The sequence below is a fragment of the Bufo bufo genome, chromosome 6, assembly GCF_905171765.1.
Source record: "Bufo bufo chromosome 6, aBufBuf1.1, whole genome shotgun sequence".
Lineage (NCBI taxonomy): Eukaryota > Metazoa > Chordata > Amphibia > Anura > Bufonidae > Bufo > Bufo bufo.
This window is the reverse complement of record NC_053394.1, coordinates 236,286,095-236,303,210: the sequence shown is the minus strand read 5'-3', so window position 1 is coordinate 236,303,210 and position 17,116 is coordinate 236,286,095.

The window sequence follows — 17,116 nt, the reverse complement described above, 5'->3', positions numbered from 1 at the left end:
GCCCTGTGATGTCACAGCCCTATAAATAGCCTCCGCCATCTTGGATTCTGCCATTTTCCAGTGTACTTAGTGTAGGGAGAGACGTCAGCAGGCGCTAGGGACAGTGCTAGAAAAAAACTTAATTGTGCTAAAAAAAACATTTATAAGTGCAGGGAAAGATTATTCAAGGTGTGGGGAACGGATAGGGAGGAATCATTCCACAGCATTTATGTTGAACAGGGTTAAGTAGGGGAGGTTACAGCCTGGGTAATAGGAACAATCCTATTACACCTTGCTGCACTGACTGGGCACCCAAATTGCCATTATACAGCTCTGTAATTCCAGCAAACCATTCTTGTTATTGGGGTGCAAGTGCTGTTTGATACAGCCATTAACAGGGTTTATTACAAGGAAATATTTATACGTCTTATTTGCCCTTGTACGGTGCAGTTATATGTTCTAAAGCATTTTTTGGCTTGTATTAGTGGGGAAAAATGGACTTATTAGCCGTTGTGTGGTGAAGTGCTAAAATTACAGCCCTTTTTGTTGTGTATTAGTGGCAAAAGTAAAATATATTTGCCGTTCAGCGGTGCCGTTATATGCTCTAAAGCCTTTTGTGGCATGTATTAGTGGAAAAAGAAAAAATATATTTGCCGTTGAGCAGAGCAGTTATATGTTGTAAAGCACTTTTTTGCGTGCATTAGTGGCACAAAAAAAGTATTTGCCGTTCATCGGTGGAGTTATATGTTCTAAAGCCCTTTTTGGCGTGTTTTAGTGGGGAAAAAGAAGAAGGGCTTATTAGCCAGTGTGTGTTGAAGTGAGAAAACTACAGCTATTTTTGGTGTATATTAGTGGCAAAAAAAAGTATTTGCCAATCACCGGTGAAGTTCCATTGTACTATAGCCATTTACAGGGTGCATTAATAGGATAGATATGTCCTATTAGCTGTTCTGTGGTGAATTGTGATTGTTATATTTATTCTTTTGGGGTGTATTAATAGGAAAAAAATATATATCTTATTATCCGGTCTGCAGTGAACCGACATTGTTATACTGCCATTGTTGGGGTGTATTAATTGGAGTGTTATTAGCCGTTCTGCGGTAAATGTAAATTGTCATTCAGTGGTCATTTGTTTGTGATACAGCCTTTTTTGGGAAAATTGATGAGTCATTGTAGACTTCCTTTTGCTGTATGGACTGAATTACGTAGATTATCCATTCAGTAGTGACATTTTTTTGTGAAACAGCCTTTTTTGGGAAAATGTATTGCTGATTGTAGACTTCCTTCTGCTGTATGGACCGAATTACATCGATTAGCAATTCAGTGGTGAATTTTTCTTTGTGAAAAAGCCATTTTTGGGAAAATTGGTCGGTAGCTGTAACTACGGTCAAGGACAATATATGTCCTTTATGGCCCACTGGGTAAATGTGGTTCCTGACCAGCCACACCAACAACTTGGCCAGGTGACGCTGCTTCCGCCACCATGTTCTCACGCTGTTGGTCCTGCAACAATGTTCGCCTCTGCCTCCTCATCCTCCACCGTGGTCCTCAGCCTCCATTGCAGGGACAATTCACAGTGCTCCTCCAGCATACCACATGTGCAGGGCATGGCGGTGTCAGTCTGTTCTACACCTCGTTTGCCTGGGCGAACGGAGTCACACAGGGGAGGAACTGCTCTGTGACCTTCCTCAAGAAATCAAATCCTGGCTTTCTCTGAGACAACTCAAAATCGGAACCATGGTGACCATCAAAGAGAAGAACATGGTGTCGGCGCTGTGTCAAGGAGGGCTGAGCCATGCACCCTGCATGGCACACATGTTCAATCTGGTTGTCAAGCAATTCCTGAAGTCTTCCACTCACCTGCAAGACATCCTAAAAACGGGCAAGAAACTTTGCATGCACTTCAGCCATTTGTATACCACAAAGCACACCCTCCTTGAGCTGCAGCGGCAGAACGGCATCCCCTAACATAGGCCGATATGCGATGTTTCCACCCATTGGAATTCCACCCTCCATATGTTGGACCGATTATACGAACAGAGAAAGGCCATAAATGATTTCTTGATGATCCAAGTGGACAGGAGTATTCGCCTGTGTAACTTCGATTAGTACAAACACTAGATATCACTTGTTATTTTGCTTGATAAAGGCTACTATGTAGCCGAAACGTTGCTGTCTGCCTTTTTGTATACACACTCTTTGAAGTACGATCAATAAAGAAAGAACTGGAGATGCTGCCGTCACCTTTTGTTGATTACTGTGTAACTTCGATGTCAGCTAGTGGCAGCTCATGCGTGACACCTGCCAGTTGCTCAGGCCCTTTGAGGAGGCCACGTTATTTGTAAGTAACCAGAACTACAGGATGAACAATGTCTTTTGACAGCTTCATGTCCTGGAACAGATGCTGGTAAATCTGACCGGTTCAGGAAACTGGAGACGTGGTGCCTACATCTCACGGCCACATGAGCCCTGTGGGGGCAGAATTAGAGGAAGAGGAGAACATTGGAGCACAAGCAATGTGTAGCAAAATGGGTGGTTTTTCTACATAGGTGACAGGAGAGAAGGAGCAGGAGCAGGCAGAGGAGCTAAAGGGCGATGAGGAAGACTAGGCAGAGGACCCAGACACACCGTGGCAGTATGCAGTGGAGATGGAGGCAGGGAGTCCCTCCCAGTCACTTTCACAAATGTCCCGATGCATGCTCTCTTGCTTGAGTAGTGACAGCCGAATTGTCACCATTCAGCAGAGGGATGACTTCTGGCTCTCAAAATTGTTGAACCCTCGCTACCGGTCCAAAATGGGGACCTTTTTTACATCCGCTGAGAGGGAGGACAAACTAAACTACTATAGAGACATCCTATGTAGTCAGTTGGCCGCTGCCTATGTATGCCATCGCCCATCCTCACGCAGGTCTGACTGGGGGCCCCTCTGCGCTAACATTCCACTGCCATGACTGCTGGAGGGGGGTGGCAGGAGCAGTACCACCATCATCAGCAGCAACTCACTGATGAGCAGTTTTCTTCACCCGCCTACTGAAGAAATTAGTCACCAGCAGCAGCAGGTAGACTCAAAGCAGGACCTGAACCAGCAGGTGGTGGCATACTTGGACAGTACCCTGCCACCCCAAGTTGAAGATACGCTGGATTACTAGGCAGACAAATTGGATTTGTGGTCGCAAGTGGCCGAGTTTGCCCTGGAAAAGCTGTCCTGCTCAGCCAGTAGTATGGCATCAGAGCGGGTATTTAGTGTGGCGGGGGCCATAGTTACCCCAAGAAGGACTCACCTGTCCACCCAAAATGTGGAGAGACTGACCTTTGTCAAGATGAATCAGGCGTGGATCAGCCAGGATTTCCACCCACCAATGCCTGATGCATCAGACTAGCTCATCCATGGTGCCACACCAACACTTTGACAAAAGAGACCGGTTTCTTCTGGCTACCTGCCTTAGCTACTATTCTGATGCTGCCATCTGCATGATGCCACACATCTGATGCCAAGTGCTCCTTCTTTCAACCACCATCTTCAGTGGGTACTGGTATTGCTACCCACCTCCACACTATCTCACCTTGCCACTCTGTGGCCCCCTGATGCTGCTGACACCTCCACACTATGTCACCTTGCCACTCTGCGGCCTCCTGATGCTCCTTCCACCTCCACACTATGTCACTTTGACACACTGTGGTCTTCTGATGCTTCTGCCACCTCCACACTATGTCACCTTTCCACTCTGTGGCCTCCTGATGCTGCTGACACCTCCATACTATGTCACCTTGCCACTTTGTGGTCTGCTCATGTTGCTGCCACCTCCACACTATTTCACCTTGCTTCTCTGTGGTCTTCTGATGCTGCTGCAAACTCCACACTATGTTACCTGGCCTCTCTGTGGTCTCCTGATGCTGCTGCCACTTTCACACTATGTCACCATGCCACTTTGTGGTCTCCTCATGCTGCTGCCACTTCCACACTATGTCACCTTGCCACTCTGTGGTCTCCTCATGCTGCTGCCAGGAATCATTGACCACAAATCTCTGGACACGGTCCTTCAACCAGTTTTCAATCCAATTACAAACTATACTTTCCAAGCCTTTAGGTCTATAATTACCTGTGGAGGACTTAGATCCTTTTTTGAATATGGGCACCACTTTTGCCTTGCGCCAATCACTTGGCACTGTACCAGTACCTAGAGAATCTTAAAAAATTGAAAAACACAGCAATGACTGAACTGAAACACTTTTGGGTGTATTCCATATGGACCCAGAGCCTTGTTCACATTTACCTTATTTGACCTCTTCCTGCATTATCACGTACATGTACTTGAGCGAATGCGGCTCCTTGCTGCATCCTCACGTGCACGGGCCCGGATGTTACTGATAGCCGGGCCCCTGCTGCATCTGCCGGAAGCGGATTAACCCCTTCACGTGCAGCGGTCAGCGCTGACCACGGCACGTGCGGTGTATACAGAGGGAGGGGCTACCTCTGACTCTATCGCCCCCTGCACTGCACTGGCAGGGGGTCGATGGTTTCCATAGCAGCTCCAATGCCTTACACGGGCATCGGAGCTGCCAGCCTACGGAAGCCCAGGAGATCCAACCTGAGTGCTGGGTCTCCTAGGCAACTGTTAGTTTCTTACTGTGTGAGTCGCTGACAGTTCAATTAAGTACTAGTAATGGACGAACATCGTGGCACAGTGCGGGGTGAGGGTCACAGTAAGGGGTGGGGGGCACAGTCACATGACCCTGTGACATTAAAAGGTCCGTATGGTGAATGCGGTTCATACGCCACCATAATGAGAGGCAGAGGAGTGAGACAGAGGTTTGATTATGTGCCTAGAGGTAAAAAATTTAACTGTCGGCCAGTACAGGCCCCAAAAATTAGCCAATAGGCATTCACCAGACAGCAAAGAAATTTGGATTCTGTGGCTGGAGGTACATTAGGCGGTCACAGGATAAAAATGTAACTGTCGGCCAGTATAGGCACCAAAAATTAGGCAATAGGCATTCACTTGACAGCAAAGAACTTTGGATTCTGTGGCTGGGGGTACATTAAGTGGTCACAGGATAAATATGTAACTGTCGGCCAGTACAGGCCCCAAAAATTAGGCATTCACCTGACATAAAAGGCCTTTATACCGCAGTATATACATAAGGCAAGGACCATTCTTTGTTCTGGGTAGTGGCAGATATGTATGGGCTGGCTTGAGGAAATTCAATTAAATGTGGTCATCACAGGTGTTGAATTCCTCCCATATACATGCCTCCTTCATTTTTAGAAATGTGAGGTAGTCCACACTGTCGTGAGCTAGGCATAAGAGAGAAAGAGAGAAAGTATGAGGGTCAAACGGATCTCTTGGAATGGCTTTCCACTAGATCTGAAAGACTTGAGGCGCCTCGGGTGGATAGGAGCGGGGTGGAAAGAAAGTTGGGTGATAGATGCTAGAGGCTGCTCCGGGTTTGGTCAGGTCGACAAGGAAGTCTGCCTGTATAGGAGGTAGTGAGCCAAAAAAAGGGGGACTGGTGGGTGGGGATACCCTCCAAATCTCGCCTCTTTTTTAATAAACCCTTGTGGGCGCCAATAGTGGTGGATGTTGGGAATGGTGGATTTGTGTTGGGCTGCTAGAGTGTGTGATAGCTTGTCGTTAGCGTTATGTTATAGTAATATGTAAAGGGATATCAAATGTATAGGAAAAAATTGTACATACATGTATGTAAAAAAATATGTTAACGAGCAAAATAAACAAAATCTGCATACAAAGAGCGAGTGATAGTATACACATATAAAATCTGCTGAGAGAATAAAAGGATAAAAAATAGATTGTACATAAAAGTGGGATCACTGCATACAGTCTCTATTGCCTAAGAGGCCGTGTTCTGCAGCGTCGTACACAGTATGATGTGGTACAGTAGGATAGAACAATGGATAAAAGGTTTTTTTGTGTTTAAAAATACTGACATATATATTATAATATTGTGGTATCATAAGTAAGTTTACTCACTTCACGAGGGGGGCGGTTTACCAGGATAAGCATAATACACCTGTAAACCGAGTACCCCCCCAGCCTGGATCGCTTCTAGAGTTATAACGGATGAAGGCAGCCAAACAACACGGGTGCTTCTCTTCAAAGGTCTTTATTTGCATGTAAAAAAATCCGGCTCAACGCGTTTCGGGACAGGCACGTCCCTTCATCAGGAGCTAGGCATACACCGCACTCCCTTCATCAGAGCTAGGCAGACACCACACTCAAAGAGGGGCAAGCCAAGAGTTCAATGGCAAATTGTGCCAGCTCTGGCCATAGGTCAAGCCTGCACACCCAGTAGTCAAGAGGTTCCTCGCTTCTCAGAGTGTCCACATCAGTCGTTGACTCGATGTAGTAGGACAACTGTGGGTTTAGGCGTTTCTCTGAAGCTGGATCCGGAGGGCGGCTGTCAATTGGTTGGCTGCAAGAATGATCTCATATCCAAAGTGACTTACACATATTCAAACCACCCACTTTTTGCAGGCACGGTAGGATTGGTACCCGCACCTGTTTCGCTGTGGGTGGAAATTCCTATGGCAGTGCCAGCAACAGCAGAATGCAGCATCTCTCGCAGCAAGGCCTGGAAATGCTGCATTCTGACAGCCCTCTGTGATGCTGGTAACATGTTTGCCATTTTGTTTTTGTACCGGGGGTCTAAGTACATTGCCACCCAGTACAGATTCTTGACCTTTATGCTTTTTATACGGGGGTCCCTCTTCAAACACTGGAGCATGAAGGCCCCCATTTGCACTAAATTGGAAGCGGTGGAGCGCCCTGTCTCCTGCTCATCGCTTAGGAGAATGTTGTCCTCGGTCTCCTCCCCCCAGCCACGGACAACACAAGGGATCCACGAAAAGTTTAAAGCCTGATTTTCTTGCTCCTCCCCCAGCCACCATCCTGCTCCTCTTCAGACTCCTGCTGACTTGTCTCAGATGGAGTAGCCCCCCCCCCGGGAATTCATTCAGCATTGCAACTTCCTCATCTTTCAGCTCCTGCTCCACGACGGCTTGATCAATGACATGACGCAATGCACGCTCCAGAAAGAAGGCGTAAGGTACAGTGTCACTGATGGCGCCTTGGCTGCGACTGACCAGTTTTGTGATCTCATCAAATGGCTGCAGAAGTCTGCATGCGTCGCGCATGAGCAGCCACTGGCGTGGTGAAAAGAAACCAAGCTTCTCATAACTTGTCCTGCCGCAGAGTTCATATAGATAGTCGTTAACAGCACATTTCTGATGGAGCAGCCTATCCAACAGTGCAGGACTGGTGTGGCTCTGGTCCTCCAGGCACAACAGCCGCAGCACAGCATGGCAACATCTCACCTGGCACGTCGAATAGGTTCTGGGGAGCTTGAGGGGTGCAACGGAAGAGGCGGTAGCAGTGGAAAAGGAGGAGTCAGCCGAGGAGGACACGGAGAATGGAGTAGGAGGAGGAGGAGGAGAAGAGGCAGGCCTGCATGCAATCCATGGCGCTATCACCAAATCCACACGGGTGCCACAGGTTACATGCTTGATGGCCATCAGAAGGTTCACCCAGTGGGAAGTAAAAGTTATGTACCTTCCCTGCCCGTGTTTGCTAGCCAACGTGTCTGCGGTCAGATGTATCTTGGCACCGACAATGTGTGCCAGAGATATATTAACTTGCCGCTGAACGTGGCCATATAGTTCGAGTATGCCCTTCTGAGAGACATATTTTCTTCCGGGGACCTTCCATTGGGGTGTGCCAATCGCCACAAATTTTCTAAAGGTCTCCGAGTCCACCAGTTTATATGGCAGTAGTTGGTGGGCTAGCAGTTCTGACAAGCCAGCAGTCAGCCGTTGGGCAAGAGGATTATCCGGCGCCATCTTTTTTTTTTACGCTCAAACATTTGGGCCACGGAAGCCTGCCTTTTGCCAGATGAGCGCGACGACTGCACGGTGGAAGGTGGAGTGGAGGAAAAATGGGAGGAGAGAGGAGTAGGAAAAGAAGCAGGACGTGGAGCACCGGGAGTGTGGCTTTGTGGGTTCTGACGGCATTGCTCCCACTGGGCTTGGTGATGGGAGGGCAGGTGCCTTCTTAAGGCAGTCATCCCTAGGTGAGCCTTAGGCTCCGGCCTGGTGCTCCTGTATGACCCATACCACTCCTGCGGAAGAGCCTGCCTCTTCTTCTTCCTGTGATTTTCAAAATTACCCTGTGTCAAAGTCCCTAGAGAAGAGCAGTATATGTGGAAGCTGATATATGAAAGGCCTCAATCAGTTGTTAGTTGAAGTTGGTATATCACCCTCAAGCAGTAATTTTGTTGACGCAGGTATATGGAAAACCTCTATCACTATTTTGTGGAAGCTGATAGAAGCTGATATATGGCAGGCCTCAATAATTTGTTAGTTGAAGCTGGTATATCACCCTCAAGCAGTAATTTTGTGGATGCAGGTATATGGAAAACCTCTATCACTATTTTGTGGAAGCTGATATATGGCAGGCCTCAATCAGTTGTTAGTTGAAGCTGGTATATCACCCTCAAGCAGTAATTTTGTGGACGCAGGTATATGGAAAAACTCAATCACTATTTTGTGGAAGCTGATAGATTGCACCCCTTAATCAGTATTTTCTGGAAGCATACAAATGCACTAGAATATACTTTCTATGTTAGAAAGTATATTATAAGTATATCACACCCCTCTGTGTATCACACCTATCGATAGCACACAGCTACCTTAAAAGTACTTTTGTGGCCCTATTAGCTAGCGTTTGCTGTCCCTAAGTTCATAACAGCCTGTCCCTGCTCCAAAATGCAACCTCTTCCTACACTGGCAAAACACATAATGTAAAATAGCTGCCAGATCGGGTTCTGTTCTAGGGTTGGGGGTGTGTCCAAGTGCTGAAACGTCTCAATTGGCTGCCCTGTCCCACCTGATGAATGTGTCATGGGTCAAAGTTCGGTGCAATGCAAAAGAATATGGCGCTCACAAACGAGCAAAGTTCGCCGCGAACCGACCACCAGGCGAACCTCGAGGCCATCACTATTCAGTACAACACAGAATGTATTGTAATGAATTGAAACAGGGATCAAACCCTGAATAGATGAAGTCCCACAGTGGGACAAATATAAAAAGTAAAATAAAGTGAAAAAATTAAATTTTATAATAAAAAAAATTGTTTCTAGTAAATAAAAAAGCATCCTTTTTCCAAAATACAGTAAAAAAAAAATGAAAAAAATAGGGAAAAAAAGAAAAGTAGACATATTACATATTGCTCCGTCCACATAGACCAGCTCTATAAAAATATCACATGACCAACCCCTCAGATGAACACTGTCAAAAAAGTTATATAAAAACTGTGCTAAAAAAACTTTTTTTGTCACCTTACTTCACTAAAAGTGCAACACCAAGCGATAAAAAAGGCATATGCCCCCCTAAATAATACCAATCTGTCACCTCATCCCGCAAAAAATGAGCCCCTACATAAGACAGTCGCCCAAAGATAAAAAAAAAACTATGGCTCTCAGACTATGGAGACACTAAAACATAATTTTCTTTGTTTCAAAAATGCTGTTATCGTATAAAACTTTAATATATAAAAAAAGTATACATATCAGGTGTCAAAAAAGCCATTTTTTGTCACCTTAATCACAAAAAGTGTAATACCAAGCTATCAAAAAGTCATACACACTCCAAAATTGCACCAATAAAACCATCATATCATCCTGCTAAAAATGAGACCCTACATAAGACAGTAGGCCAAAAAAATAAATAAAAATGTATGTATTTCAGAATATGGAGACACTAAAAAATATTTTTTTCAAAAATGCTTTATTATGTAAAACTGAAACAAACAACAAAAAAAGGCATATTTGGTATTGTCACGTTTACAAAAATCTGCTATATAAAAATTCTACATGATCTAACCTGTCAGATGAACATTGTAAATAACTAAAAATATAAAAATGGTGCCAAAACAGCAATATTTTGTTACCTTCAATGACACTGCTGTCTCTCTCAGAACTGCAAAAAACTGCAGAAAATGGCTGCATGGAAGGTTCTTATATAGTAAGGGGTAGGCAACTTTCCTATTGGTTGCTAGGGATGTTGCTAAGCTCAGACAAAGACATTGCAGCCTTCTCATTGGTTCACAAGCAAGAAGGGAGATTACTGATGAAAAATAAATATAGAATATTTGCGAATACGAATATATAGCACTATATTCTAAATCTTCGCAAATTCTCGAAGTGGCGATATTCACGATTAAAATTTGCGATACGAATATTCGCGCCCTGTTTCTGACCGTTTGAGCAGACACATGCACATTTGTGGCCTGCTGGAGGTCATTTTGCAGGGCTCTGGCAGTGCTCCTCCTGTTCCTCCTTGCAAAAAGGCGGAGGTAGCGGTCCTGCTGCTGGGTTGTTGCCCTCCTACGGCCTCCTCCACGTCTCCTGATGTACTGGCCTGTCTCCTGGTAGCGCCTCCATGCTCTGGACACTACGCTGACAGACACAGCAAACCTTCTTGCCACAGCTCGCATTGATGTGCCATCCTGGATAAGCTGCACTACCTGAGCCACTTGTGTGGGTTGTAGCCAAGTAATCCACAGAGCCTACAATACACATAGACATTTAACACATCCCAAAATGACGGGGAAAGTAGTCCTCTCCAAGCACTCGTGGCAACCTCAAAAGAGGGGAGTTTGTCACAAATACATTAATTAATAAAACATAGTAGCAATGCAAGTGAGCGCTGCAACAAGCAGCTCACCTGCTATAACAAAAAGAGCCAGATCCCCACAGCCGCAAATGCTCAATTCAATAGTAAATGAAAGAGCAATAATAGCTATAGCATCCCAAGGTAACTCCAGCATCCACCCAAAATGCCATATATGTGATACTCCACCATAGGGCTCAATCATAGGTCCCAACTGTGTATACACAAATGAATAAAGGCAAACAAGAAATATAATGCTAGGAATACCTAGCCAATACGTTTGTCATAATAACAATTGTATCCATCATGTGACATGTGACGTCACATCTGGCGAGATCCCGTGAGATTACGCTCGGGAGAAGGCAAATGTATTAGCCTGCATCCATTGGTCCCTGCACAGATGTTTTCCCTTGTTTTAATCAATGCTTAAAATGATGGTGGGGTCAGATAGGCCCTTTGAGAAAGCGGAAGAATTATATGGAAAGTGGTCAAAAATAAAACTTAACGTTTAATAAAGATATTTAGAATAAATGGGTCCCAAGATAAGAGATGAACAATTTATATAAATATACACACGCGGAGCACCACGGCGGTTTACCAGACAAATGTAGATGGTGCCAAAACCAAAAAAGCAATAATGTAAAGTGCTCGGCGGCACCAGAAAAAAACCGGTTGGTCCTACCGCACAGATGGGGTACTCCAGAAACAGCAATTAACCGGCCGGTGTTGATAGATAGCACAGGGAGGTTTGTAGAACTGGCTGGCCCTAGAATAGCCCTGGAGCCCTACACTCGCCTATGTGACCGGATGACGGAAACCCGCCACCAGTCACCTACAGGAACCTCACCCTGGAATTAATGCGCCCTAGAGAAGCCCTTGCTTACCTAATCCCTACATGCATGTTTCGCTGGGGAGGGATGAGTAACAAGCTCATCAGGGGAAACATGGGAGCTTGGGCTGAATCTGTGCTGGGTGCACTGACAATAGTGTCGAAAGTGCACTCTGCACAGAGACAAGAAACACCACAATCCAGATATGGATCTTAAGTGGGCAAATTAGCTATGAGAGGAAAGGGGAATCAGGATATGGAGCCCCTCTCCTAACAGCTGAGACGCATGGGCTGATGTAGCCTGGGTAGCAGTTGACAGGCGCTACCTTTTAAAGTGAAAGCCAGCCTCAGAATGAGGCTTGGCTAGAGCACGCCCACCTCAGTCCGAGCGAGTGATGAACGCCCGCGCATGCGCGGAGCGATACAACGCACAGAGAGAGGAAGGCAGGGAGGTGGACGTATGACAGAGATGACGTCACCACGTCCCATCTCGCAAATACACGCGAGATGACGCGACGGTTACCAAGCCAACGGGACGCGTTCACAGGCATCGTCGGGCCGCGCAGCTCCGGGTATGTTGCTGCGCTCAAAATGAACCTGGTATTATATGGCAAAATGATAAAGTAATATATGATTCAAGACTATGTTGGCAGTATATGGACACATATAGGAGGGGCATAAGGGGAGATGGTAAAATTGAAGGAAGGGACAGGTAAACGAGGAAGGGGGGAGGGGGAAGGAGATGGTATATACTTAAACACAAAATGTAACTATGAACATATATGGGGGCAGTAGAGGGCACCCCACATATATTCAATGGGTGATCAGTCCTTGGGCTATATGAAGCAGCCGAAATTGAGCTGTTCATTGAGCCCCATGGGTGAGACTGTGCCCAGCATAAAAATCCAGCGGGATTCCTTCCGGAGCAGCGTGCGGTCCCAGTCTCCCCCACGGGCCGGACGAACAACTTGCTCAATTCCTACTGCCTTAAGGCAGTTTGGATTCCCCTGGTGGTGATCATGTACATGCCTCGACACTGCTGTGTCCCTGTTATTGGCAATGTCGCCAAGATGCTCACCAAGGCGTCTACGTAGCTCACGTTTTGTTTTTCCTACGTATTCCAAACCGCAGGTGCAGGTGATCTTATAAATGACGCCCTGTGTCTTGCAATTGATAAAATCTCTGATAGGAAATGTTTTTGACAAATTGGAGCTGTAAAAGGTTTTGCCTGGTTGAATGAGCCCACAGGCTACACAGCCACCACACCTGAAGCAGCCTATTGGCCTACGGTCAAGCCAAGTGCCTTGCCTAGGAGCAGGTGTAAAATGGCTGTGAACAAGGAGATCCTTCAAATTGCTGCCCCTTCTAAATGTAATTTGAGGGTAGTCATGTACAGCTTCTTTAATATCTGGGTCCATCAACAAGATGGGCCAATGCTTACCGAGGATCCCTCTTATCTGGTCAGCACATCCATCATAAGTACCCAGCAGTCGGATCTTCTGGTCCTGGGGCGGTCTCACCCTAGGCACCAGGAGAACCGAACGGGCCGTACCGGTCGCCCTACGGTAGGCCTGTCTAAGTACATCATCGGGGTACCCCCTATTGAGAAACCTGGTCCTTAGGTCATTGGCCCTCCTTTTGAATTCAGATCCCCCGGAGCAGTTACGCCTAAGGCGTAGATATTGGCCACACGGAATACCCCTTTTTAGGGGGGTAGGGTGGCTACTGCTCCAATGGAGGACTGAATTGGTGGAGGTGGGTTTTCTAAAGATGGTTGTAGAAAGCTCATCATTACCTTTCCTTGATATAGAAACATCCAGGAAAGGGAGGCTCACTGGATCAGATTCGTGCGTGAACCTCAAACCTATGTCATTACAATTTAGTTTGGCGACAAAGTCAGAGAAGGATGACTTTGAATCGTTCCAAATGAGGAAGACGTCGTCGATGTAACGGGCCCACAGGCCTATGGGCCCGGTACTCGACGACATCTCCTCAGAGAAAACATAGGTAGACTCCCACCAGCCCAGGAGCAGGTTAGCGTACGCCGGCGCACAGGAACAACCCATCGCCGTGCCCCTGAGCTGGTGGTAGAGTCTCGGGCCAAAAAAGAAGAAATTGTGCGTCAACAGATACTCGAGAAGCCTCAGGACAAAGGTGTTATGTTGAGAGAATTGACAGCCCCTCATACTAAGATAGTATCCCACTGCCTTGAGACCAGCTGTGTGGGGGATAGAAGAGTACAAGGCCTCGACATCGATACTACCTAAAATGGCCTGTGGTTCGATGCTTACCCCATCCAGTCTCTTAAGCAGGTCCATGGTGTCCCTGACATAGGATGGCAGGGACACCACGAAGGGCATAAGGACTTTATCGATGTAAATACCCAGGTTCTGGCTGATACAGCCAACACCCGAGACAATTGGCCTACCTTTAAGGGGAGTTGTCCCCTTATGCACCTTCGGTAGGCTATAGAAGGTGGCGATCACCGGGTGTTTGGGATATAAAAAGTCCAATTCCTCTGCAGAGATTAGTTTCTTGGTTTTGGCATCCTGTAAGATGTCCAGAAGTTCAGCTAAATACGAGTCTGTTGGATTATATGACAAAACCTCATAACTTTTTTTGTCCCGGAGGATCTGTTCACACATACCCTTGTAATCAGCCGTGTCCAGGATCACCGTGTTGCCCCCTTTGTCTGAGGGCTTGACGGTGATCGTGGAGTCATTTTTAAGTGAGGAGATGGCTTCCCATTCTTCCCTAGTGCAATTATTGCAGGAGGGGAGAGATGTGATTTGTTTCAGATCTGCTGTCACCAGTTGGAGAAAGATATCCAGGCATGATATATCGCCTGAAGGAGGCATTCTGGTACTTTTGTTCTTAAGGGTCGTGAAAGGGCCCAGACCAGATGAACCTCCAACTGCTTCCTCCAGACTGCACAGCAATCTGACATCAGACAGTATATCCAAGGGAATGCCCAGTTCCAGACACTGCCGTTCATCCTTGTGTCTGAAAAACTTACGCCACCTGAGTTTCCTTATAAATAAATTTAAGTCCTTTGTCCAGGTAAAGGCATCAAACCGGCGGGTGGGGACAAAAGATAGACCCTTGCTAAGGACAGCCATCTCGATGTTATTTAATGTTCTCTGAGACAAATTAATTACCTGGGGGCCTGCTGATCCCGTGTCCGAGATCTGTTTCTCAATGGGTAGGGGATGGCCTGATCTAAAAAACCCTGTGGTAAACCCCTTCCCCTACCTCCACGTCCCCCGCCCCTCCTAGATTGAGTCTTCCTTCTAGATGCTGAGCTAGTTTGCTCACGTTCACTATCAGAGTGGTCAGTCTCCGTAGTGGATAAATCGGAGGCCACCTCCCTGACCGTGGCTTTATCTTTGAGAACGGAATACGCTTTATTTTCTTTAAATTCGGCAAGATCCTTAGTGAATTGACGGTGTTTCCGCTCTCTAAGATAAAACTGATATTTTTCTATGGACGATTGCAGCAATTTCTCTTTATTAATGAAATCAGGGTCCTGGGTGAAGGTTTTGGTGACTTCAATCTGAGCCTTTAGTCGCTCTCCCAGACTCTCAAGATTCAATTTCTCCTCCTCCAATAATAAGCCCATGAACTGAAGAGAGCTAGCGGTGGCTAATTGTTCCCAGCGGTTACCAAAGCCAGGGCTTCTCTGTCGACTGACAGGAGTGATTGAAATCCTCAGGCCCCTGGGAACAATACCATGCTTAATATAATTATCGAGGCTCTGCACCTCCCACCAGCTCGATAGATGTTCTTTATATAGCTTATTCAATTCCTTGAATGCAGTTTTGAAGGAGGGAACAAATTTCTTTTGCACATATGATTTGTCACAGAAGACCTCCTTTGCCTCGTCCAACCACGTGTCCGTATTGAGACCAACAGACAAGAAACCTGCCATACCAAGTAAAATTAAGTACAAACAGACAATATAGATAATGAGGGTGACCACCTGAGTCAAACAGAAGAATTATATGGAAAGTGGTCAAAAATAAAACTTAACGTTTAATAAAGATATTTAGAATAAATGGGTCCCAAGATAAGAGATGAACAATTTATATAAATATACACACGCGGAGCACCACGGCGGTTTACCAGACAAATGTAGATGGTGCCAAAACCAAAAAAGCAATAATGTAAAGTGCTCGGCGGCACCAGAAAAAAACCGGTTGGTCCTACCGCACAGATGGGGTACTCCAGAAACAGCAATTAACCGGCCGGTGTTGATAGATATTCACACCGTTGTAGACGGTAATCACGTAGCACAGGGAGGTTTGTAGAACTGGCTGGCCCTAGAATAGCCCTGGAGCCCTACACTCGCCTATGTGACCGGATGACGGAAACCCGCCACCAGTCACCTACAGGAACCTCACCCTGGAATTAATGCGCCCTAGAGAAGCCCTTGCTTACCTAATCCCTACATGCATGTTTCGCTGGGGAGGGATGAGTAACAAGCTCATCAGGGGAAACATGGGAGCTTGGGCTGAATCTGTGCTGGGTGCACTGACAATAGTGTCGAAAGTGCACTCTGCACAGAGACAAGAAACACCACAATCCAGATATGGATCTTAAGTGGGCAAATTAGCTATGAGAGGAAAGGGGAATCAGGATATGGAGCCCCTCTCCTAACAGCTGAGACGCATGGGCTGAGAAAGCGGTAGCGATCCCTTCACTGGCCGATTACCAAGGTATTTCTAGCATTATATTTCTTGTTTGCCTTTATTCATTTGTGTATCCACAGTTGGGGCCTATGATTGAGCCATATGGTGGAGTATCACATACATGGTATTTTGGGTGGATGCTGGAGTTACCTTAGGATGCTATAGCTATTATTGCTCTTTCATTTACCATTTAAATGAGCATTTGCGGCTGTGGGGATCTGGTTCTTTTTGGTACAGCAGGTGAGCTGCTAGTCGCGGCGCTCACTTGCATTGCTGCTATATTTTATTAATTAATGTATTATTTGTTTGTAATTATTTATTATTTAATAAAGTTATTATATGTAATGTGTGTCCCCCCTGTGGATTTCTTTCGGTACTACGTGATCAAGCAGGAAGTGCGCACAATGATGTCATACAGAGTGCTTTAAATGTTAACTATACAATAAAAACAAATACATCTATAATACAGGCAGTCTGTTAACTGTAAATTCACTGTTAAACCAGGCACAATGCTTTGTAGGGATAGCTCAGCTAAGTGTAATTATTAGTGGTGAGCAAATCAAAATATCCAAAGTGGACTTTGATCCAAATTTTATGGAAAATTTTTATTTACCGCAAGACCGAATTTCCTTCTGTTTCGTGGGAACCAATGAATTTTCCCTGAAATGGCATAAAAAAATACATACTTCATCTCGTGAGCGGTGATGTATTATGGCCAGCATGATGACGTCTTCACGCACCGCACAAGATTTCAATCCAGATGGCCATGGCAGCCTTTTCTCGCTTAAAAGAATAAGGCGAGTATTATTTTTAATTTTTTACCCCTGAAAGGCCTCCATTTTTACATCAGATAATGCGATGAAACCGAATCAAAGTTTTCATAATCTCGTTCAACACTAGTAATGATACCTTTCACTAAATAATTCCATTGCTTCA